This window comes from Macaca nemestrina, chromosome 2 (genome assembly GCF_043159975.1).
Source record: "Macaca nemestrina isolate mMacNem1 chromosome 2, mMacNem.hap1, whole genome shotgun sequence".
Taxonomy (NCBI): Eukaryota; Metazoa; Chordata; class Mammalia; order Primates; family Cercopithecidae; genus Macaca; species Macaca nemestrina.
The window spans coordinates 112,986,504-113,009,354 of record NC_092126.1 but is presented as its reverse complement, the minus strand read 5'-3'; the positions used below and the strand labels follow the sequence as shown (position 1 = coordinate 113,009,354).

At 45.5% G+C, this 22,851-nt stretch overlaps 1 protein-coding gene across 18 annotated transcripts in view; it reads right to left on the bottom strand.

The window, feature by feature from the left end:
* LOC105480444 (dystroglycan 1) overlaps positions 1–22,851 on the bottom strand; it is a 76,771-nt gene that overhangs the window by 26,808 nt on the left and 27,112 nt on the right. The window contains exon 1 of one of the 18 annotated variants that reach the window (XM_071091724.1): positions 18,937–18,957. The exons of 15 other annotated variants lie outside the window; for them this stretch is intronic. The gene's annotated coding sequence lies outside the window, so the exon portion shown is untranslated. Of the gene's footprint in view, positions 1–1,929; positions 1,949–16,960; positions 16,980–18,936; positions 18,958–22,851 lie in introns of those variants that run through there. 2 more of the 18 variants (XM_011739331.3, XM_071091723.1) reach the window with 2 other exon arrangements.

The window sequence follows — 22,851 nt, the reverse complement described above, 5'->3', positions numbered from 1 at the left end:
AAATGTGGCTGGTCCATTAAATGTAAAATATACACTGGATTTTGAAAACTTTATAAAAAAGGAATGTAAAATGCCTCATGAATACTTTTAAAATATTGATTGCAAACTGAAATGATATGTATTTTAGTAATATTTTGAATATAGTCAGATATATTCAGTAAAATATATTAAGTAAACAATAAGTATTAACAAAGAATAAATAATAAAGAAATGTATTAGATAGGACAGGAGTGGTGGCTCACACCTGTAATCCTGGCACCTTGGGAGACTAGGGCAGGCGGATCACTTGAGATAAGGAGTTCGAAACCAGCCTGGCCAACATGGTGAAATCCCATCTCCACTAAAAATATGAAAATTAGCCAGGCATGGTGGTGGGCACCTGTAATGCCAGCTACTCAGGGGGCTGAGGCAGGAGAATCGCTTGAACCCAGGAGGTGGAGGTTGCAGTGAGCCAAGATTGAGCCACTGCTGTCCAGCCTGGGTGACAGAGCGAGACTCCACCTCAAAAAAAAAAAAAAAAAAAAAGTATGAAACAAAATATATGATTGAAATTAATTTAATCTGCTTTTATTCATGTGGCTACCAGGAAAATTTAAGTGACATATGTGGCTCATGTTATATTTCTGTTGGGTGGCACTGCTTTAGACCTAACTTCCAATTTACAGGAAATATGGGAGCCATGCAAAGAAAAATCGCACAAACTAGAATGTGGGATCTTCTACAAAACAGCTGGCCTGGTATCTCCAAATGCTGACATTCCTAAACATAAGATGACTGTTCTCAATTTAGAGACAGCAACCAGACTTGATGTGTGTACCTTTTTGGGGGTGGAGGAGTGGGGACAGAGAAGGCTCTTGCTCTGTGGCCCAGGATACAGTACAGTATTGTGTTCATAGCTCAACATAACCTTGAACTCCTGGGCTCAAGTGAATAGATGGGACTTCAGGTACACACCACTCCACTCAGCTAGTTTTTAAAATTTTTCTGTACAGACCAGTGTCCCACTATGCTGCCCAGGCTGGCCTCAAATTCCTGGCCTTAAGCGATTCTCCTACCTCAGTCTCCCAGGATTAGAAAGGTGAGCAATCTTGCCCAATGTGTACATCTTGACTGGATTCTGGATTTACTTTTTTTTTTTTTTGAGATAGAGTCTCGCTCTGTCGCCCAGGCTAGAGTGCAGTGGCACGATGTCCACTCACTGCAAGCTCTGCCGCCTCCCGGGTTCACACCATTCTCCTGCCTCAGCCTCCCTAGAAGCTGGGACTACAGGCGCCCACCACCACACCCGGCTAATTTTTTTGTATTTTCAGTAGAGACAGGGTTTCACCGTGTTCGCCAGGATGGTCTCGATCTCCTGACCTCGTGATCCGCCCGCCTCGGCCTCCCCAAAGTGCTGGGATTATAGGCGTGAGCCACCGCGCCCGGCCTGGATTTACTTTTTAAAAAACACATGATGCCAGCTCCCAAAGGGGTAATTGAGGAATTTTGCATGTAAACTGGAAATGGGATTTACTGTTAATTTTCTTAGGTGATCTGATGGTAGTATGACTCTACAGGGAATTATCCTCAATCTTATGAATTGTATTTTGAAGTACTTAGGAATGAAGTGTCAAACACTTTGTAACTCACTTCAAAATGATTCAAAGAAAAAATATATACATGTATATATAGAGATACAGCCATGTAGCAAACGTAACAATGAGGCTTAGAAAAATACTTTTGAGGCTGGGCGGGCGGGCGCAGTGGCTCATGCTTGTAATCCCAGCACTTTGGGAGGCTGAGACAGCCAGTTCACTTGAGGTCAGGAGTTCAAGACCAGCCTGGTCAACATGGTACGGTAAAACCCTGTCTCTACTAAAAATATATGCCAGGCATGGTGGCTCACGCCTGTAACCCTAGCACTTTGGGAGGCCAAGGCAGGTGGATTACCTGAGGTCAGGAGTTCAAGACCAGCCTGGCCAACATGATGAAACCTCGTCTCTACTACAGATACAAAAATTAGCTGGACGTGGTGGTGTGTGCCTGTAGTCCCAGCTACTTAGGAGGCTGAGGCAGGAGAATCCCTTGAACCTGGGAGGCAGAAGTTACAGTGAGCGGAGATTACACCACCGCACTCCAGCCTGGGTGATAGAGCGAGACCCTGTCTCAAAAGCAATAAACAAATAAACATAGACATACATACATACCTACAAATACAAATACAAAAATTAGCCAGGTGTGGTGGCGCGTGGCTGTAATCCCAGTTACTTGGGAGGCTGAGGCAGAAGAATTGCTTGAACCCAGGAGGTGGAGGCTGCAGTGAGCTGAGATCATGCCACTGCACTCCAGCCTGGGTGACAGAGCAAGACTTCATCACCAAAAAAAAAAAAAAAAAAAGAACTTTGGGCCGGGCGTGGTGGCTCATGCCTGTAATCCCAGCACTTTCGGAGGCTAAGGTGAGCGGATCACAAGGTCAGAAGTTCGAGACCAGCCCTACCAAAATGGTGAAACACAGTATCTACAAAAAATACAAAATTAGCTGGACGTGGTGGCGCATGCCACGTGCTACATGGGAAGCTGAGGCAGGAGAATCACTTGAACCCAGGAGGCAGAGGCTGCAGGGAGCTGAGATCGCGCCATTGCACTCCAGCCTGGGCAACAAGAGAAAAACTCCGTCTAAAAAGTAAAAATAAAAATAAAGGCCGGGCGCGGTGGCTCAAGCCTGTAATCCCAGCACTTTGGGAGGCCGAGGCGGGTGGATCACGAGGTCAGGAGATCGAGACTATCCTGGCTAACATGGTGAAACCCCGTCTCTACTAAAAATCCAAAAAACTAGCCGGGCATGGTGGCGGGCGCCTGTAGTCTCAGCTACTTGGGAGGCTGAGGCGGGAGAATGGCGTGAACCCGGGAGGCGGAGCTTGCAGTGAGCTGAGATCAGGCCACTGCACTCCAGCCTGGGAGACACAGCGAGACTCCGTCTCAAAAAAAAAAAATAAATAAATAAATAAATAAATAAAAACTAGGCCGGGCGCGGTGGCTCAAGCCTGTAATCCCAGCACTTTGGGAGGCCGAGACGGGCGGATCACAAGGTCAGGAGATCGAGACCATCCTGGCTAACACGGCGAAACCCCGTCTCTACTAAAAACACAAAAAAATTAGCCGGGCGAGGTGGCGGCGCCTGTGGTCCCAGCTACTCAGGAGGCTGAGGCAGGAGAATGGCGTAAACCCGGGAGGCGGAGCTTGCAGTGAGCTGAGATCTGGCCACTGCACTCCAGCCTGGGCGACAGAGCGAGACTCTGTCTCAAAAAAATAAATAAATTAATTAATTAAAAAAAATAAAAAATAAAAAATAAAAACTTTGAAAAGACTTTAAAAAAAAAAAGTACCTGCATAGAGAAATGCTGCACCTGCCCACTCCTCACACCCACCCTAGGCACTACAGGACCCATTTATTAAACACATATTTGCAAACTCCACTCCAGTAAACAAGCCCCACACCCCCAAGAAAGTGACTAGAAATCTGTACATTTTACTCTGGGCCCCATCAGTTTCAGGTAGTTCAGGACACTTACTCTAGGCTGGCAGGCACACAGATGCCTTTCAGAACTTACTGGCCCACAGGTGACAACAGCCATCATGAGCAATTTCCATTCTAGAAAAAGATTAAACTCTGCCCTGAGCCCATGCTATTAAGAGGTCAAGTGACATTTTCTGACCTGAGTAATGCAAAGTAAATAAACCCAAAATTTCTAAAGAAAACAAAGCCACTACGGCCAGGTGCAGTGGCTCACACCTGCAATCCCAGCACTTTCAGAGGCCTAGGTGGGTAGATCACTTGATGTCAGGAGTTTGAGACCAGCCTGGCCAACATGGTGAAACCCCATCTCTAATACAAATACAAAAATTAGCCGGGTGTGGTGGTGCACGCCTGTAGTCCCAGCTACTCAGGAGGCCGAGGCAGGAGAATCGCTTGAACCCAGGAGGCAGAGGTTGCAGTGAGCAGAGACTGCACCACTGCACTCCAGCCTGGGTGACAGAGCGAGACCCTGTCTCAAAAACAATACATACATACATACATACATACATACATACAAAAACAAATACAAAATTTAGCCGGGTGTGGTGGCAGGTGCCTGTAATCCCAGCTACTTGGAAGGCTAAGGCAGGAGAATCACTGGAACCCGCTAGGCAGACGTTGCAGTGAGCGGAGATTGCACCACTGCACTCCAGCCTGGGCAACAGAGCAAGACCCTGTCTCAAAAACAATACATACATACATACATATATACATACATACAAACAAACAAATACAAAAAATAGGTGTGGTGGCAGACGCCTGTAATCTCAGCTACGCGGGAGGCTGAGGCTGGAGAATTGCTGGAACCCAGGAGGCAGTGGTTGAAGTAAGCTGAGAATGTACCATTGCACTCCAGCCTGGGCAACAAGAGCAAAACTCCATCTCGTTAAAGGAAAAAAAAAAAAAAAAAAAAAAAAGGCAAAATAAACCAAAAGCAAGCAGAAGGAAATAATAAAAAGCAAAAAAACCCAATTAAACTGAAAACAAAAACAGAGAAAAACCAATGAAACAAACAACTAGTTATTTGAAAAGATTAACAAAATTATCAATCTCAAGTAAGAATGATAGAGGAAAAAAGAGAAGGCAATTACCAACATCAACAATGAAGCAGAAGATATCACTAGATACTGCAGGCATCAAAAGAAAAATAAGGAAACACTATAAAAAACTCTACACAGACAAATATGAATCAAACTAAACGAACAGATTCCTCTGAAAAAATACAAACTACAGCCAGGCGCGCGGTGGCTCACGCCTGTAATCCCAGCACTTTGGGAGGCCAATGCAGGCGGATCACGAGGTCAGGAGATCAAGACCATCCTGGCTAACATGGTGAAACCCTGTCTCTACTAAAAACACAAAAAATTAGCCAGGTGTGGTGGTGGGCGCCTGTAGTCCCAGCTATTCGGGAGGCTGAGGCAGGAGAATGGCGTGAACCCGGGAGGCAGAGCTTGCAGTGAGCCGAGATTGTGCCACTGCACTCCAGCCTGGGTGTCAGTGCCAGACTCCATCTCAAAACAAACAAACAAACAAACAAACAACTATAACTCATCTAATATGATATAATTTCTATTAAGACAATTTTTCTACAGACGCAGGGAGGGATAAAATGTTTTTAAAGACAGAAGTCCCAGCTACTCAGGAGGCTAAGGCAGGAGGTTGGCTTGGGCCCAGCAGTTCAAGGCTGTAATAAGCCATGATCACACCACTGTACTCTAGCCTGGGTGGCAGAGTGAGACTCTGTCTCAAAAGAAAAGAAAAAGAAAAAGGAAAAAAAAAAAGGAAAAGAAAAAGAAAAATAAAGAAGAAAAGAAAAGGAAGAAAATTATTAAGGAAATTGAATATGTAATTTTTTTTTTTTTTGAGATGGAGCCTTGCTCTATTGCCTAGACTGGAATGTAGTGTCACAATCTTGGCTCACTATAACCTCCGCCTCCCAGGTTCAAACATTCTCCTGCATCAGCCTCCCAAGTAGCTGGGATTACAGGCTCCTGCCACCACGCCCAGCTAACCTTTGTGTTTTTTTTTTTTTTTTTTGAGATGGAGTTTCGCTCTTTTTGCCCAGGCTGGAGTGCAATGGCGTGATCTCGGCTCACTGCAACCTCCGCCTCCTGGGTTCAAGTGATTCTCCTGCCTCAGCCTCCCGAGTAGCTGGGATTACAGGCATGCGCCACCATGCCTAATTTTGTATTTTTAGTAGAGACGGGGTTTCGCCATGTTGGCCAGGCTGGTCTTGAACTCCTGACCTCAGGTGATCCGCCCACCTCAGCCTCCCAAAGTGCTGGGATTACAGGTGTGAGCCACGGTGCCCGACCCTGAATTTGTAATTTTAAAACTCCCACAAAAAGAAATCTACAGGCCGGGGCCGGGCGCGGTGGCTCAAGCCTGTAATCCCAGCACTTTGGGAGGCCGAGATGGGCGGATCACAAGGTCAGGAGATCAAGACCATCCTGGCTAACACGGTGAAACCCCGTCTCTACTAAAAAATACAAAAACCTAGCCGGGCGAGGTGGCGGGCGTCTGTAGTCCCAGCTACTCGGGAGGCTGAGGCAGGAGAATGGCGTGAACCCGGGAGGCGGAGCTTGCAGTGAGCTGAGATCTGGCCACTGCACTCCAGTCTGGGCGACAAAGCGAGACTCTGTCTCAACAAAAAAAAAAAGAAAGAAAGAAATTACAGGCCGAATGACATGAGTGGTTAGTTCTACCAATTTTTTTTTTTTTTTTGCAGAAGGAGTTGGCCAGGCTGGTCCTGAACTCCTGACCTCAAGTGATCCACCCGCCTTGGCCTCCCACAGTTCTGGGATTACAGGCATGAGCCACCAGCAGGCACAAACTCTTCCAGAAAGCAGACGAGGAGGAAACACATCCTGATTCATTTTGTTTTAATACACTGAATTTTATTTCATGTTTTACCTATTTTTCTTTTTTTTTTTTTTCATTTTTCTTTTTCAGAAATGGGGTCTTGCTATGTTGCCCAAGCTGGATTTGAACTCTTGGGCTCAAGCAATCCTCCCGCCTCAGCCTCCTGAGTAGCTGGGACTATAGGCATTTGCCACCACACTTGCCTCCAATTCATTTTATTAAGGTAGCATTATCCTGATACCAAAATCAAACCAAGATATTACAACAAAACTATAGACCAGTATCTATCATGAAAACAGACACAGAAGTCTTTAACAAAACATGATCAAACAGAATTCAGCAAATTATATTAAAAGAAACATATACCATGACCAAGTGGTACTTATTCCACAGATGCAAGGAAAGCTCAATATCTGAAAATTAATCAGGTCAATATTTGAAAATTAACCATATTAACAGGCTACAGAACAAAAATCACATGATCATACCAACTGATGCAGAGAAAGTATCTGACAAAATTCAACACCAATTCATAACAAAAAAACTCTCAGAAAAATAGGAATGGAGGGGAACTTCTTCAACTTGATAAAGAGCATCTACCAAAAAACCCCACAGCTAACATTTACTGGTGACAAACTGAGTGTTTTATCCTTAAGAACAGAAACAAGGCAAAGAATGTCCACTATCACCATTCGTACACAACATAATGCTAGAAATTATAGCTAGTGCAATAAAGTGAGAAAAAAAGTGTAGTGGCTAGGCACAGTGGCCCATGCCTGTAATCCCAGCACTTTGGGAGGCTGAGGCCAGTGTATCACCTGGGTCAGGAGTTCAACACCAGCCTGACTAACATGGTGAAAACTTATCTCTACTAAATACAAAAAATTAGCCGGTGTGGTGGCAGGCACCTGTAATCCCAGCTACTCAGGAGGCTAAGGCAGGAGAATCACTTGAACCCGGGAGGCGGTGGTTGTAGTGAGCCAAGATCAAGCCACTGCACTCCAGCCTGGGCAACAAGAGTGAAACTCTGTCTCAAAAAACAAAAAAAAACAACAAAAAAAAGTATGGCATACAGATTGAAAAGAAAAAATAAAACTGCCCTTATTTGCAGATGACATAATTGTCTATGTAGAAAATGCCAAGGAATCTGTAAGAAAACTCTTTACAGTCCTGGCCGGGCGCGGTGGCTCAAGCCTGTAATCCCAGCACTTTGGGAGGCCCAGACGGGTGGATCACGAGGTCAGGAGATCGAGACCATCCTGGCTAACACGGTGAAACCCCGTCTCTACTAAAAAATACAAAAAACCAGCCGGGCGAGGTGGCGGGCGCCTGTAGTCCCAGCTACTCGGGAGGCTGAGGCAGGAGAATGGCGTGAACCCGGGAGGCGGAGCTTGCAGTGAGCTGAGATCTGGCCGCTGCACTCCAGCCTGGGCAACAGAGCAAGACTCCGTCTCAAAAAAAAAAAAAAAAAAGAAAACTCCTTACAGTCCTATATTAGTTCTATAATAAGTGAGTTCAACAAGGTCACAGAACACAAAAACATTCAAAAATCAATTGTATTTCTATATACTGCAATAACCATGTGGACACCAAAATTAAAAATATAGTATCATTTAAACTATTCAAAAAATTACTTAGGTGTAAATCTTTTTTTTTTTTTTTTTTGAGATGGAGTCTCGCTCTGTCACCCGGTCTGGAGTGCAGTGGCATGATCTTGGCTCACTGCAAGCTCCAACTCCCAGGTTCACGCCATTCTCCTGCCTCAGCCTCCTGAGTAGCTGGGACTACAGGCACCCACCACCATGCCCGGCTACTTTTTTTTGTATTTTTAGTAGAGATGGGGTTTCACTGTGTTAGCCAGGATGGTCTCGATCTCCTGACCTCATGAGCCACCCATCTCGGCCTCCCAAAGTGCTGGGATTACAGGCATGAGCCACCGCGCCCGGCCCACTTAGGTGTAAATCTAACAAACATGTACAGAATGTGTATGCTGAAAACTATGCATACACCTGTGATCCCAGCTACGCAACAGGCTGACAGAGGAACCCAGGAATCTGACACCAGCCTTGGCGACATAGTAATTTAAAAAAACAATAAGGGCAGGATGCAGCAGCTCATACCTATAATCCCAACACTCTGGGAGGCTGAGGCAGAAGGATCACTTGAGCCCAGGAGTGAGAAACCAACCTGGGCAACATAGTAAGACCTCATCTCTGCAAAAATTTTTTAAATTAGCCAAGTGTGGAGGCATGTACCTGTGGCCTCAGTTACTTGGAAGGCTGAGGTGGGAGGATCACTTAAGCCTGGCAAGTCAAGGCTCAGTGAGTCACTTTCACACCATTGTACTCCAGCCTGGGCAACAGAGCAAGACCTTGTCTCAAAAATAATGGTAATAATCTTAAAATTAAAAAAAAAAAAAAAAAAAGCAGGAGGCGGTGGCTCACGCCTGTAACCCCAGCACTTTGGGAGGCCGAGGCGGGCAGATCACAAGGTCAGGAGATTGAGACCATCCTGGCTAACACGGTGAAACCCTGTCTCTACTAAAAATACAAAAAAGTAGCCGGGCGTGGTGGCGGGCGCCTGTAGTCCCAGCTACTCAGGAGGCTGAGGCAGAAGAACAGCACGAACCCAGGAGGCGGAGCTTCCAGTGAGCCGAGATCGCACCACTGTACTCCAGCCTGGGCGACAGAGCGAGACTCCTTCTCAAAAAAAAAAAAAAAAAAAAAAGGCTGTATTGGTGGAGGGACAGATACATAGACCAATGGAATATAATAGGGAATCCAGAAATAGACCTACACAAATATACCCAAGTGATTTTTGACAACAATGCAAAAACAATTCAATGAGGAAAAAATTGCCTTTTCAACAAATGGTACAACCCAGATGTCCTTCAATGGGTGAATGATTAAACAAACTATGGTACATGCATACCATGGAATACTAATGAACAATAAAAATGAATGAACTATGGATACGCTCAACAACTTGGATAATTTCCAAGCAATCTTGCTAAGCGAAAAAAAAAAAAGCCAACCCCAAAAGGTTACATACGATATGATTTCATTTTTATAACATTCTTGAAATGACAAAATTATAGAAAGAGAGAACAGATTAGTGGGTGCCAGGAGTTACAGAAGGGGGTCAGAGTGTGAGGGAGGTAGACGTGGCTATAAAAGGACAACATAAAATATCCTGTGGTAATGGAAACGTTCTGTACCCTGACTATACCATTTTCAATATCCTGCCTGTGATATACTGTACTACAGTTTTGCAAGATGTTACCATGGGGGGAACTGGGTAACTGTACATAGGATCCCTCTTCTAACAACTGAATGTGAATCCACAATTATCTCAAAAAATCTTTTAAATCTTAAGATAAATTTGAATGTGAATTTTAAATCTTTTTTTTTTTTTTTTTTTTTTTTTTTTTTTGAGATGGAGTCTCGCTCTGTAGCCCAGGCTGGAGTGCAGTGGCCGGATCTCAGCTCACTGCAAGCTCCGCCTCCCGGGTTCACGCCATTCTCCGGCCTCAGCCTCCCGAGTAGCTGGGACTACAGGCGCTGCCACCTCGCCCGGCTATTTTTTGTATTTCTTAGTAGAGACGGGGTTTCACCGTGTTAGCCAGGATGGTCTCGATCTCCTGACCTCGTGATCCGCCCATCTCGGCTTCCCAAAGTGCTGGGATTACAGGCTTGAGCCACCGCGCCCGGCCGCGTGAATTTTAAATCTGACAGTGAGACTGTCTCAAAAAAAAAGCTTTAAATTTCTTTTTTTTTGCGACAGGGTCTCACTCTGTGGCCCAGGCTGGAGTGCAATGGCACAATCACAGCTCACTGCAGCCTCAACCTCCCAGGCTCAAGTGATCCTCCCACCTCAGCTTCCGAAGTAGCTGGGACCACAGGCATGTGCCACCACACCTGGCTAATGTTTTTGTATCTGTAGAGACAGTTTCACCATGTTGCACCAGCCTGGTCTCAAAATCCTGGGCTAAAGCAATCCACCCACCTCGGCCTCTCAAACTTCTGGGATTTCACCATGTGCCACTAGGCTTGGCCAAGAATTTTTAAGGCCTAAAGGACACCATAAAGAAAGAAAAAAATGGCTAACCACAGCCTGGTCAATGCATGTGATAGGTAATGAATCCTTATCAAAAAACATCAAGCAACCCAAAACAGTAAAAATAGGCTGAAGATAGGACGAACGAACCAACAAGTAATTCACACAGAAGAAAACCTGAATAGCAGTAAACTTACAAAAAGGATGCTCAACCTTACCAATAATCAAGGAAAAGAAAATTAAAGTAACAGCAAAAACCTTTCCACACCAATCAGATGGGCCAAAATGTTCCAATGTGACACCACTGAGGAGACAGGACCATATGGCTGTTGGTGGGAGTGTGAGCTGCCCCAACACCTTGGAGAAGACTCACCATTCAGCTGGGCCCTTCCACTCCTAGGCACACAGACAGAGGAAACTGCAAACATATATGGAGAGATGGCACAAGCATGTTCACTGCAACACTGGAAAGTTAAAAATAATCCTAAAGTCGGTAGGCCAGGCGCAGTGGCTCACACCTGTAATCCCAGCACTTTGGGAGGCCTAGGCAGGCGGATCATGAGGTCAGGAACCCGAGATAAGCCTGGCCAACATGGTGAAACCCCGTCTCTACTAAAAATACAAAAATTAGCCAGGTGTGGTGGCAGGCGCCTGTAATCCCAGCTACTTGGAGGCTGAGGCAGGAGAATCGCTTGAACCCGGGAGACAGAGGTTACAGTGAGTCAAGATCACGCCACTGCATTCCAGCGTGGGGAGACAGATCAAGACTCTGTCTCAAAAAAAAAAAAAAAATGCGCCGGGCGCGGTGGCTCAAGCCTGTAATCCCAGCACTTTGGGAGGCCGAGGCGGGTGGATCACGAGGTCAGGAGATCGAGACTATCCTGGCTAACATGGTGAAACCCCGTCTCTACTAAAAATACAAAAAACTAGCCGGGCGTGGTGGCGGGCGCCTGTAGTCTCAGCTACTTGGGAGGCTGAGGCGGGAGAATGGCGTGAACCCGGGAGGCGGAGCTTGCAGTGAGCCGAGATCATGCCACTGCACTCCAGCCTGGGAGACACAGCGAGACTCCATCTCAAAAAAAAAAAAAAAAAAAAAAAAAAAGCTTAGTGAAAAGTGCCCACTGCAGAACACAGAATACCATTAAGGTAAAATGTTTATGGGAGGCTGAGGCAGGAGAATCGCTTGAGCCCAGGAGGCAGAGGTTGCAGTGAGCTGAGATCGCACCACTGTACTCCAGCCTGGGCAACAAGAGCAAAATTCTCAAAAAAAAAAAAAAAAAGAAAGAAAGAAAGAAACAACATTAAGGTGTGACAAAGCAGTTGGGTTGCAGATACTTAGGGGTATATGATGTTAGGCTATGTTCTCTACTAAGTACTTGAAACACATGAAGGTACAGAGCTTGACTGAATCCTGTTATCTCAAAAATTTTTAAAAATCCTAAAACAGCCAGCAACTCTTGCTCTATTTCACTATCTTCTTAGGACTAGAAAGCCCTGTCTTCATGTACATGTTCAGCAAATTCTGAACAACAACAAAAAGCCCTATCTCAGCCCCTGGGCTTCTGCCCTGCCCATCACCCCATCTCTGTCCACCTCTATCTCTTAGTGTCTGTGTCACACACGTTTACACAAACCCCTGACCCCAAAAGCAACGTCTGCATACATCCTTAGTTCCTAAGACACTACTTCCCCCTTAAAGTCTCAGAAAAACATACTGAGCTGCTCTACAAAGGTATGAGAAAGCAAATGAAATTCACCTGCCATAGAAAGTTAGGTGTCTTACAATTTAGCACAATATAATTTTATTGATTCCTCTCATCAATGTGAGATAAGCAATAGGAAAAACATTGTCCTCTTTCCTCTCTACTACCTTGTCCCACACTCCAAGGCCCATGGGACCAGGTGGCTCTCACAGGATTTCAGACCCATTCCTCAGCAGGAACCTTCCCCCGCTGCCATCAGTAGATGGCTGGGTCACTTTTGCCCACCACAGGCTCACCAGCAATGTTAAGTGCCACACTCACCAAAAGGGACCAAATGACCATGTACATAGAGGGTGAAGCCCTATGGGCATCAGTTCCAAGAACCATTTAACTTCCAGTGATGTCTGAGGGGTCCTCCACCAGGAACTCCTTCTCAACAACCAGCGTTCCCAGTACTCTGGTGAGGATGTTCTCCTCAGGTCTCTAGAAAGTGTTCCAAATTGAACGTTTTTCTTCAACTCTTTTCTGTGTAGTTTTGTTTTGATTTTTTGGTCGCCCAGGCTGGAAATGGTATAATCACAGCTCACTGCAGCCTCAACCTCTGGTCTCAAGCAAACCTCCTAACAGCCTCTCAAGTAGCTGGAACTACAGGTGTATGCCGCCACACCAGGCTAATTTTTAAATTTTTTTGAAGAGATACAGACTATATTAACCAGGGTGGTTTCAAACTCATGGGCTCAAGCAATTCTCCTGCCTTGGCCTCCCAAAGTGTTAGGATTACAGGTGTGAGTCACTGTGCCTGGACTACAGTTTTCTTTACTGCTGCATCGTGTGTGTTTTCTTTACTGGCCTTTTCCTTATGCATTTTAATCCTTTTTTTTTTTTTTTTTTTTTTTTTTTGGAGAGGGAGTCTCGCTCTGTCACCCAGGCTGGAGTGCAGTGGCGTAACCTCGGCTCACTGCAATCTCTGCCTCCCGAGTTCAAGCAGTTCTCCCTACCTCAGCCTCCCAAGTAGCTTAGACTATAAGCACCTGCCACCACGCCTGGCTAATTTTTGTATTTTTTAGTAGAGACAGTTTCGCCGTGTTGGCCAGGCTGGTCTTGAACTCCTGACCTCAGGTGATCCGCCCACCTCGGCCTCCCAAAGTGCCGGAATTACAGGCATGAACCACTGTGCCCAGCCGCATTTTAATTCTAATTTAGTAAATGGCTCAGCTCAACCAACACCCTCACAAGACTGTAAGTGGTGGGAGAGCTGGGATACATCTGTTGCAATCACTAATATGTGCCCAGTACTCTTCCAGTGCCGGACATATACCATACACCTAATAAATGAATGGGGAGACACAGGACCTTTCTTTTAGCTTCTTTCCATCATCTTTAGTCTTTACTTCACTTATTAGATCCAGCTGATCTTTCACTATTCTAAGCTGATTGTGAATTTTAAAATTCTCAGCTTATTTGAAAACAGAGTCAGTTATAAGACACACCCTGCCTTACCAGGAACTTAAGCTGTCTGCTATCTGCGGACACATGACGACATGGGGTGTCTGTTTCATGGGCATGACTAAGTGCTCTGCATTTAGCAGGCGGGCGATGTTCAGGGCACAACTCCATCTACTATGTGTTGGTTTTCCATGCTCTAAGGAGAAAAATTCTTTTGCAACTTGGTAATAAAACACCCTTTTGTCTTTCTGATGCTGGCTTCCTATAAGCAAGGGTCATGTCTGCCTGTGCTAGGAATCTGATAGGTAGCATCCGTATACTTATATCAGAATGTACCTCTGGAAGTTTTTTTTTACACAGTTTCATACTCAAAACCTCAGTCATTCAGATAGAGGCACTACAGAGATCCTCCACCTCGTGGTTCAGAGACCAAGTTTCAAACAGAGGTAAACACTCATTTGTGGTTGCCTACAGCTTGGTGGCCAGAAAATGTGGGAGAAAATAGTGTGGGAACCACAGAAAGATTCTGGCCACAGCCACCTAGTCTTCCTGACACAGCTATCCACTGTAACACCTCACACTCATTCACATTATATCCTCTAAAAGAGTAGGAAGTGCTCAAGGCAGCCCAAGAACATGTCTTAGCTGGATTCACCACTGGCTGAGAGGAGCTACCGAAGCTCTCCTTTTTGAGTAGTGGAAATGGGAACCTTATTCCTCTATGCCAGCACCCAGTGCAGTACCCACAACTGAGTCTAAGCTCTCAGCACTGCCCCAGGCCCCAGACCTTGAGACTCACTGCAGATAAACACCCTCAGCCAGAAGAACCAGAGCTAGTTGGGGTAGGCCCAGTAAGTGGCTCGCATCTGCCAATGACCAGGCGCTCCCTTCCTCCCAGTTGTAATATGTGGGACTCTCAAGTGATGGGCAGAAGTAAAATGCCAGGCCAGGCACAGTGACTCACGCCTGTAATCCCAGCACTTTGGGAGGCTGAGGTGGGTGGATCACGAGGTCAGGAGTTCAAGACCAGCCTGGCCAACATGGTGAAACCCTGTATCTACTAAAAATACAAAAATTAGCCAGGCATGGTGGCGGGCACCTATAATCCCAGCTACTGGGGAGGCTGAAGCAGGAAAATTGCTTGAACCTGGGAGGTGGAGGCTGCAGTGAGCCAAGATCACACCGCTGTACTCCAGTCTGGGTGACAGAGGAAGACTCTGTCTCAAAAAAAAAAAAAAAAAAGTAAAGTAAAATGTCAAGTTATCAATGGTACCTAAAAGGTAGTGACTTTTGTAGCCAAAGTATATTAAAGCTGCCCTAGAGGCAGGTATATTTAAAGTATATATCAGATCAGTCATCAGGGAAATAACTAGGAAATCAAAACATTATACAGTAACTGGCAAGCACACCAGGCATCCAAGGGTAAGGTTCAGCAGGTAAGGATCCCACTGGACCCTCCCGTCACCATCACCAATACCATTCGCCAGGAAGATGCAAACCAAAGGATGTTGCTTGGTGGAAGGAAAGGGGAGATGCCCATGAAGAGCCAGGCCCTTATGACCCCATTCTGTCCAGACAGCCTTATGGAACAGACAGCTCTGTTCCACTCAGACTGCCTCCCCAGAGCTATGAGTGCCCCACGCACACAGGGAGCTCAGTTAATAAATGCTCTCCACTCAATAGATGTGAGGAACAAATGCACATTTGGCACCAACTCAATTTGCAATAAACTTAATGTTTCCTCATCCACAGAAAAACTCAGTGAAAGAAACTTTCAGATATATATTTTTTGTTTGTTTGTTTGTTTTGTTTTGTTTTTTGAGACGGAGTCTCGCTCTGTCGCCCAGGCTGGAGTGCAGTGGCGCGATCTCGGCTCACTGCAAGCTCCGCCTCCCAGGCTCACGCTATTCTCCTGCCTCAGCCTCCTGAGTAGCTGGGACTACAGGCGCCCGCCACCACGCCCGGCTAATTTTTTGTATTTTTAGTAGAGACCGGGTTTCAAACCGTGTTAGCCAGGATGGTCTCGATCTCCTGACCTCGTGATCCGCCTGCCTCGGCCTCCCAAAGTGCTGGGATTACAGGCGTGAGCCACCACGCCCAGTCCTCAGATATAGATATATAGATATATAGACATATATATATATATATTTTTTTTTTTTTAACTACCTTTGTTTAGTTTTAAGACAGGGTTTCACTATGTTGCCCAGGCTACAGTGCAGTGGCTTTTCACAGAAACAATTATACCTCACCAGCCTTGAACTCCCCAGTAATCCTCCCACCTCAGCCTCCCAAATAGGAGACTACAAGCACAGGACCTGGCTCTGAAACTTTCAGACATTTTACCTAAAAACTCTGAAAGAACAGCTCTCTACTAGTTTTTGCTTCCCAAGAATAAAGGAAAAGTTGGGAGACTCAACCCATTATTAACCACACAAAATTTGGCAGAGGTAGCCCATCCCACCACTCCTAGGAGCCCCTACTCCCAAATAGCTACGTCACCTAAAAATAGTACTTATGCTGTTAAATTGCTATCATTTGCCACAGTAATTAAAACATTTAAAGAATGGTCAGGTACAGTGGCACACACCTAGAATCCCAGTACTTTGGCAGGCTGAGGTGGGCAGAATGCTTGAGCCCAGGAGTTCAAGGGCAGCCTGGGCAACATGGCGAAACTCTGTTTCTACAAAAAAGTACAAAAATTAGCCAGGCATGGTGGCGCATGCCTGTAATCATAGTTACTTGGGAGGCTGAGGTGACTGAATTGCTTGAACCCAGGATGGTGAGACTGCAGTGAGATTACAACACTGCACTCCAGCCTGGATGACACAGCAAGACCCTATCTCAAAATAAATAATAAATAAATAAAAATAAAGAAAATGGGATATTCATTTTAAAACCAGATTAAAATAATAAAATTCCATGTTCCTGTTGTAAATATTTTGGAAAACACAAAAAGCAGAAATATTAACCACTTCAGGTTCAATCTAGCAAAAAACACTTTGATACTCAGAAGTTAAATATTAACTGTCAGTCCAACATTAATGTAGTTTCTGAAAGGTTAACCAGTTTAAAACTTCTCAATATGATGGCCAACAGGATGTACTCAACACAATGGAAAACAATGGTGTGAAGTCATTGTTTATTTGAGCTCCAAATATCAAAAAAAAAAAACCCGTCAGATTTCTCTGCTTCTAGTTAAAAACAGGCCTTTTTGACTCCTTGGCATCAGATGAGAAACGTCTAAAGCCAAGTGACTGGTGAAGATTCAAGGTATCACCCTAAAATTGCTCAGTTCAGGGGGTAGATAAGGTTTCCCTGACATGGGACAGGTTCCTACCTAAACTGCAGGCAATGTGGAAATACCACCAGCGATTTGGAGGCAGCCCCAGGACCATCAGGGAGCTAGAGGACCAACCAAAGGAAGTCAGGGTCACATATACAGCAAGAGATTTAAAGGTAAAAATATGTGGGAGAAAAAATACCACCCCTGAGAGGCAAGCACTACACAACATTCTATCAAACAGAAAAGCTACTTTGAACACTTCTCTCACTTGGAAAATTCTTGCAAATTCTCACTTATCACAGATAAACCAAGGGCAGTGGCTTCTGCTAGCGGTGATTTGGTTTTTTCCAACAAAGACAGGAAGCAAAGGTTTAAAACCTGGGTATAAATCCACCCAGGTGCAGACATGTTCTAGGGAAAGGGAAGAAAGGCAAGGTTCAAAACCCAGGGCTGAACAGTCATTCTCCACTGAACCATGGCTTTTAATCTGAGTAGATTTTAACATGGTACATGTTGGGGCTCACTGAAAGAATTCCTTCTACATTCCACTGAAGTCCATACACTGCGTTAAACATTATTCATTACCGAACAGTATACTTGACTTTGAAGATGGTAAGTTTTATATTGTGCTTTTTACAATTTAAAAAGGTGAGTTTGGGGTTTGTTTTTTTGTTTTGTTTTGTTTTGAGAGACAGTCTCTCATCTATCACCCAGGGTGGAGTACAGTGGTACAATGAACCTCTATAACCTCGAACTCCTGGGCTCAAGTGATCCTTCTGCCTCAGCCTGGTTCACACCACCATGCGTGGTTCATTTTTTAATTAATTTATTATTTTTTTTTGAGATGCAGTCTTGCTCTGTCACCTAGGCTAGAGTGCAGCGGCACAATCTCAGCTCACTGCAACCTCTGCCTCCTGGGTTCAAGCGATTCTCTCGCCTCAACCTCTCAAGTAGCTGGGATTATAGGCGCCCACTATGACGCCCGGCTAATTTTTGTATTTTTAGTAGAGATGGGGTTTCACCATGTTGGCCACGATGGTCTTGAACTCCTGATCTCAGGTGATCTGCCCACCTCGGCCTCCCAAAGTGCTGGGATTATAGGTGTGAGTCATCAGGCTGGGCCATTTTTTTAGTTTTTATTTTGTAGAGACAGGGTCTCACTATGTTGCCCAGGCTAGTCTCAAACTCCTGGCTCAAACAATCCTCCCGCCTCAGCCTCCCCAAGCACTGGGATTATAGGGACAAGCCACTACACCCAGCCCCTAAAAAAAAACATTTTTAATGGTTAAGATGGCATATTAAAACGTAAGCCTGGGCAACACAGTGACACCCCCATCCCTACAAAAAAAAAAAATTTAGGCCAGGCGTAGTGGCTCACACCTGTAATCCCAACACTCTGGGAGGCTGAGGAAGGCATATCACAAGGTCAAGAGATGGAGACCATCCTGGCCAATATGGTGAAACCCTGTCTCTACTAAAAATACAAAAAAAATTAGCCGGGCGTGGTAGGCGCACGCCTATAGTCCCAGCTACTCAGGAGGCTGAGGCAGGAGAATTGCTTGAACCTGGGAGGCGGAGGTTGCGGTGAGTCGAGATTGCGCCACTGCACTCCAGCCTGGGTGACAGAGTGAGACTCAATCTCAAAAAAAAAAGTAAGTAAAATAAAATTTTTTAAAAAATTTTAAAAATTAGCGAGGTAGGCCGGGCGCGGTGGCTCAAGCCTGTAATCCCAGCACTTTGGGAGGCCGAGACGGGCGGATCACGAGGTCAGGAGATCGAGACCATCCTGGGTAACACAGTGAAACCCCGTCTCTACTAAAAATACAAAAACTTAGCCGGGCGAGGTGGCAGGCGCCTGTAGTCCCAGCTACTCAGGAGGCTGAGGCAGGAGAATGGCGTGAACCCGGGAGGCGGAGCTTGCAGTGAGCTGAGATCCGGCCACTGCACTCCAGCCTGGGTGACAGAGCGAGACTCCGTCTCAAAAAAAAAAAAAAAAAAAAAAAAAATTAGCGAGGTATATGGGCATGCACCTGTAGTCCCAGCTACTCGGCCTGAGGTGGGAGGACTGCTTGGTCCAGGAGGTCAAGACTGAAGTGAGCCATGATTCCACCACTGTGCTCCAGCCTGGGTGACAAAGCAAGACCTTGTCTCAAAATAGATAAATAAATAAATACACCATCTTTGTTACGTATATTTTGCCACAATATTTTAGAAAACATCACTTAGAGTTACATCAATTAGACTTCAGAAGAAAATAATTTAGGAGGCTTTCAGGGGCATATCCCCGTGATGACATGCTCCAGTCCTTTAATTACCAGTGCCCAGGTAAGACACTGAAGACAGAAAAGGATAAACTGAGGCCAAGGACAAGGACCAGGCCTAACCATCCATTTCGGTTTCTGGTTTTTTTTGTTTGTTTTTTGAGACAGAGTCTCGCTCTGTCTCCCAGGTTGGAGTGCAGTGGCGACATCTCGGCTCACTGTAACCTCTGCCTTCTGAGTTCAAGCGATTCTCCTGCCTCAGCCTCCTGAGTAGCTGGGGCTACAGGTGCCTGCCACCATGCCCAGCTAATTTTTGTATTTTTAGTAGAGACAGGGTTTTACCATATTGGCCAGGCTGTTCTCGAACTCCTGACATTGTGATCCGCCCACCTCAGGCTCCCAAAGTGCTGGGATTACAGGCATGAGCCACTGCGCCTGGCCCTAACTGTCCATTTGGCTGCAGCAGCTAGAGTGGGAGGTGGAGTAGTGGTGGGGGAATAAGTATGAGAGGTGGGTGGCCAGACTCAGCAGAATCCAAGTGGGAATGAATTACCACATCCTTGTACCCGTGTGGCATCCAAAAATGCAATTAAAGCAAACTACAATTCTCTGAAGACAGCCCAACAATTAACACTTCAGCACATGTTTACCAACTACCTACCCTGTGCTAGGTGAGGCTTTATTTGCTACAGATGCAGTCTTTCCAAGTTTCACACAAAAATATTCAATTAAGGTTTATATACATTACTAAATCAGGAAACACAAGTGGTAACAAACCAAGTATTTATACTAATACATTATAAACAGTCATTTTCCAAGTGCTTACTGTAACAGAAACTAGAAGTTGCCTTCTGACTTCCCGAAACTCCCCCTGGCCATCCTATCCCCTCCCCAACTCAGTACAAAGGTACAGTGGGGCTATGCTGGGGGGGCAGGATGATCAGTGTCTACTGGGGGTCAAGGCTGGATGCCAATGGTTCCCTTGAGAGAAAAGGGGGAGAACAGGTCCACTACAGGAGTCTTGACAGCACTTACTCTGCTGCTTTCTCTCCAAGTAGATGCCTGGCACCAAGCAGGTACTCAGCAGATGCCCGCAGAGTACAGGAAAGGAACTTCCACTAAATCCCCTAAATAATTCACCAAGTGGCCAGGCGCCAGTGGCTCATACCTGTAATCCCAGCACTTTGGGAGGCCGAGGCGGGCGAATCACAAGGTCAAGAGATCAAGACCATCCTGGCTAACGGTGAAACCCCGTCTCTATTAAAAATACAAAAACTAGCTGGGCGTGGTGGCACGCATCTGTAGTCCCAACTACTTGGGAGGCTGAGGCAGGAAAATCACTTGAACCTGCGAGGCGGAGGTTGCAATGAGCCAAGATCACGCCACTGTGCTCCAGCCTGGATGACAGTGCGAGACTCTGTCTTCAATAATAATAATAATAATAATAATAATAATAATTCACCAAGCATAATGGCAATGATCACCTGATTTCACACTTTGAAGTTCAATGCTGAGCTTTCTGGTTTTTCCATTACACTACAAAAGATTAAAAGTAAGTGCCACAGCTCAAAATTAATATGCTAATCTAGCAATGATGAATTAAATTTAGAAAAAGTGTGCTGGCTGCTGGCCTTTCTGACCTAATTGGCTAATTAGACTCCAAAAACAGAGAAGTGAGGTGAAATGTCAGCGAAACTCCAGGCAACCCAGCCCTTGACCCTGCCAGCAGCTCTGTAATAAAGGCCTGGGGCCCTAAGCACAATGCCTCAGGAGCCAAACAGGTATGTGGGAGTTCTTGCATATTCACTATAGAGTATTTATCTAGGCAAATGCTTCAATCTTCATTGTCTGAAGTTGTGACTTGCTTTTAGCCCCATTCTTGTTTTTGGCTACATTCTTCATGTTCAACCATCAAAAACATTTCACCCATGCCAGAAACTGCCATATCAACACACTTTGTTTATAAAAGAACAAGACAAAACTAGCACCCACTCCCTTTGCTCAGGTTTTCCTTCCTGCTAACAGAATTCCTTCCCTCCCACAGATGGTTCTAATTGGCCCTTTTACCTGCTTCAGCCTTACCACAGCAACAAATTCTAAAAAATCACAAACTTCTCTAACTGACGTGCTTCCAAAAACTAGAGCAAAAGAGCCAAAAGACATTCTTCCATTCTCGCAATCCCTGCTCTGCAAAGCCACAGCCATTCTATGATCAGTGAAATGACAGGCCAGGCCAACACTATGGACAATGATGCCCACCACACCTGATTTCAGAATCAGGCTTGCATAGAAGGACATCAGAGAGCACCAGCTCCCAGTGACCTGGTGAACACAAGGCTCCTGGGCCAGGCCCCACTAGCTCCCACATTGCTGGCCTTCCCCAGCAAAGGATGTTGGGCTGCTTGTTAAAGACCATAGCACATATCTGGAGATATGTCCAGTTCGGGCTCTTCTTATACAAAGTAAGACCAAGAAAACCCATTATTCTCAAGGGCTTTCCTCCTCCTCAAAACTTCAGGGGATCCTCAGCTGCTATCTGCCACACAGAATTTACACCCAGATTAACAAGACTGAAGAAATCCTTAAAAATGCCCTTGCTCTCACCTTCTTCTGTCTCCATCTCCTTTCTGTGGTCTTTGATCATTCTCTCAGCACACAGGAAAAAGCGGGATTGCATTCCATACTAATTATTTGGAAATTAATTCCTGCATTTTAGAACCCAAGGATTAAAAATGAAAAGCAGGCAAGGCAGTGGTTCATGCCTGTAATCCCAGCACTTTGGGAGGCTAAGGTGGATGGATTACTAGAGCCCAGGAGTTTGAGACCAGGCTGGGCAACACAGAGAGACCGTCTCTACAAAATATTTTTAAAAATTAGCTGAGTGTGGTGACGCATGCCTAAAATCTCAGCTACTCAGGAGGCTGAAGTGGGAGGATCGCTTGAGCCTGGGAGGTTGAGGTTGCAGTGAGCCGTGATCATGCCACTGCACTCCAGCCAGTGTGACACAGCAAGACCCTGTCGTCTCAAAAAAAAAAAAAGAAAACAAAACTAATGATTTACATAAAGACTGGAAAGGAATTCTGCAGGGTATTTATGTGCTCACATCAGAAGCCAACTGAAGATACATGAGAAACGAAGATAAAGCATCTGAAGAATTAAGCTGTGGGCTGGTGGGATCTCCATCCACCTGAACTGTAGGAGTCAATCCATGCCTGAGTGGCCCAACCTAGAAATTCAGGAGATCCCAGGGCTATTTGGAAGAAGAAAACACCTTCCACGCATCAGCAGATTAAGGCCACCACTGAAAAGTACCTTGGAGCTGCTACTCCCCCTCCCCATCCAGTACTTAGAAATATATAAATTACAACAGCACCCTTTTGATAAGATGAAGATCTCCTGCATTTATCCCTTTTTAAATTTTCCTTTAAAGATACAGGGTCTCACTCCGTCACCTGGGCTGGAGTGCAGTGACACAATGATGGCTCACTGCAGTCTCGCCCTCCCAGGCTCAAGTGATCCTCCCACCTCAGCTTCCCAAATAGCTGGGATTACAAGCATAACACCACCACACTTGGCTAATTTTTTATCTTTTGTAGAGATGGGGCCTCACCATGTTGCCCAGGCTGGTCTCAAATTCCTGGGCTCAAGCAATTCTCCCACCTCAGCCTCCTAAAATGCTGGGAT